Source organism: Triticum dicoccoides, chromosome 3A (assembly GCF_002162155.2).
Source record: "Triticum dicoccoides isolate Atlit2015 ecotype Zavitan chromosome 3A, WEW_v2.0, whole genome shotgun sequence".
In the NCBI taxonomy this organism is placed as follows: Eukaryota; Viridiplantae; Streptophyta; class Magnoliopsida; order Poales; family Poaceae; genus Triticum; species Triticum dicoccoides.
In genome coordinates this window covers 587,342,331-587,345,044 of record NC_041384.1, presented here as the reverse complement: position 1 = coordinate 587,345,044, position 2,714 = coordinate 587,342,331, and positions in this window count along the sequence as shown.

The window sequence follows — 2,714 nt, the reverse complement described above, 5'->3', positions numbered from 1 at the left end:
TTCAAACACCAATCCTATAAGTCTATTACAACTAGGCACCAGCACAGAGGCAAAAGCACGAAAGCCAGATCTTGACCCAACAAAAGCATCCGAAGTCGAGCTTGCACGATCATTCTCCCTCGATTGGCCTCCTCACCGCTTCGCGCATTTTCATCAGCCGCACTGTGCTCGACCTGACCATCTCCGCCCCGCTTCGCAGCTCCTTGAGCCCTTCTTCCTGTTGTAAACCTGCCCAGTATAACAAAAAGGAAACCACGGAGAAAACAATCTCAAAAGGAGTTTTAATCTGTTTTTTCTCAAAAGTTGCTCGGTCATTCTGACCATGGGATATTCGTGTTCCAATCCTCTCCAATAGAGATTATAGTACACAGTCCATAAGGACTCGAACTTCCGGATACATATTTTTCCTTTCGTTTTCGCGGCATGAGCCACCCCGAGATTAGCACCTAGCTTAGCCATAGTATCATGATCTCATGACAGTGGGAAATCCAAGAACAAAGGGTATATAGATCCGTAAAAGCCATAGAGGAAGCACTAGCACATGTCTTCGCTCAGCATCTATCCGTCGATCCCAAAAGCAGATACGCGTCGCGTGCGTTGCCCCATCCATCCATCTATCCGGCGCCACTAACACGAAACTCTCATTGTTTATCTCGACGACTCCACATGGCCTGTTCCGCTGGCATGGATCCCGTGCCCTTTTCCAACGTCCCTCCAAAGCAAGGCAAGGCAAGCTGCCGCCCCTCCATCCCTCGGCCTCATCCGTCGACCGATCGCCGCGCCATGGGGCCGCAGCGCCGACCCTGTGAACAGCGTCGCGCCACCGAGGCCAGCTACCCCAGCAGCTGGGATCACGCGAATCAACACCACTGTGCCCTACCCGATCCTCCCCCGCCACCACTACAGGTCTACAGTGCACCGCACAGCGACCCGCGCAAACGCCAAGCCCCTGGCTAGCGCGCGACGGCACGGCATGCATCGGCCGCGATCGCCGGGGAACCGGGCGACGTCACCCGATGCGTGGCCGCGCCGCTCGATGGGTCGTCAGGTAAGCCTCATAAGTCATGCGTCGGAGATCGACCGGCCGGTGAGGTGGGCCGCTCGCCCGGCTCTCGGGACGGGACGATCTGTCGGAGAGCGACGTTGCCGGAGGCGCGCGCGGACAGATGACAGACGATCGATCGTGCCGCTGGGGACACGCCGCGCTGCGTGCATGGTGCATGCATGCATGGCTAGGGTTGATCAATCAGAGCCGAGGGCGGGAGATTGACGCAGGACATTTTCTCGATATCTTACTTATCTGGGTAGGTGGCCACCTGCCTGATTAAAATTTAAACCAGCGACGCCCGCCATGGCCAGTGGCCAGCTGATTAAACTAGCGACACCGATGTATTTGGAGACAGGGGGAGACACCATGATGGTGGCTGCTTAGTTGTGATCGCGCAGTTAGGTTGTGGGTATTGATCGCCCTGTCTGATTGTCTCCCATGTTTCTATAGCCGGATTGGTACGTACCGCTCCGGACTCTGGTGCCCTGAGGCTGACGGAAGTCGTGGTGTTTGGACCATCATTGTGTCGTGAACATGGACCGCCTCTGCCGGCAAAGCTGTAGATGAGAATGAATGAATCATGTGTGCTCTTTGCGGCTTTGCCATGTTGCGTTGCGGTGGCCAGCTTCAGTTCAGTTCACCGGGTCGTGTGTGTGTTTTTTTTGTCTTGCACTTGCGCTGTGTACCGCGACGAATTAAGCAACAGTCGCGTGATCAAGTGACCGGCACACCGACGGTGACAACGGAGAGGCCGCGACAGAGGGTAGAGGAGAAAATATCCATGTGTGCAGATTTATTACTCCGTACATGGTTTCTATTTGGCGACATCGATCGATGTAGTAGAGATATTTCGTTTCGTAGTAGTATCGGTTATCGAGCGTGTGCATGCTTTTGCTCCAAGTTTCGCTCCTGATTAAACTCCACGTTAAACCATGCATGTTATCAGCATGGGGGATGCTACCCGCTGGACTTTATCAGGGGAGCTGTTTCAAGATCTAGCAGCAGATACATGCATGCATTAGTTTGTAAACTACAAAAACATCTTTTCCCCGCAAAAGCTTAGTGGTGTGATGCGTGCACAGTGCACATGACTCATGCATCCAAAAAGCTAGGTTGTTAGTTTGTAAACTACGTACAAAAACGTCTCTTCATCGCAAAAGATAATAGTAGTACTACAAACGTCTTTACAAAAACACAAAGATTGAAAGGCAGCGTTGCCAGTGATGACTTTGTCGAGCAAAGGGTCTACCGGCGCCGATAATGGCGAGCAAGGGCTGGTTTTGTAACATATTTCCTAAATCAGGACAGCCTTTTTGCCCTTGTCTTTCTCCCTGAAAACGGGATTAGTGGGTAAGTACGCCTACTTAAATGAAGCTAATCGCCTGCGCAATCCCCCGGTTAGCGCAAACATCGGTTTCGAAATACTACAAAATTGCGCTAAAAAGGTTCGCCGAGCTGGATCGGCAAGATCTTTGTTAAGGCAGAAACATTTTACTAATGAGGGAGAAAAACTCTAAATATTCTTGTGCTGAAGAGAGAGATATACTAATTGATGGTACTGCTTGTAGCTTGGATGCCCAACCTAATTCGTTGGCAGCGCCAGCGACCTTGATTTGAAGTGCACGATATATAGCAGTTCAACTGATTGGGCCCTTCCAACACACAC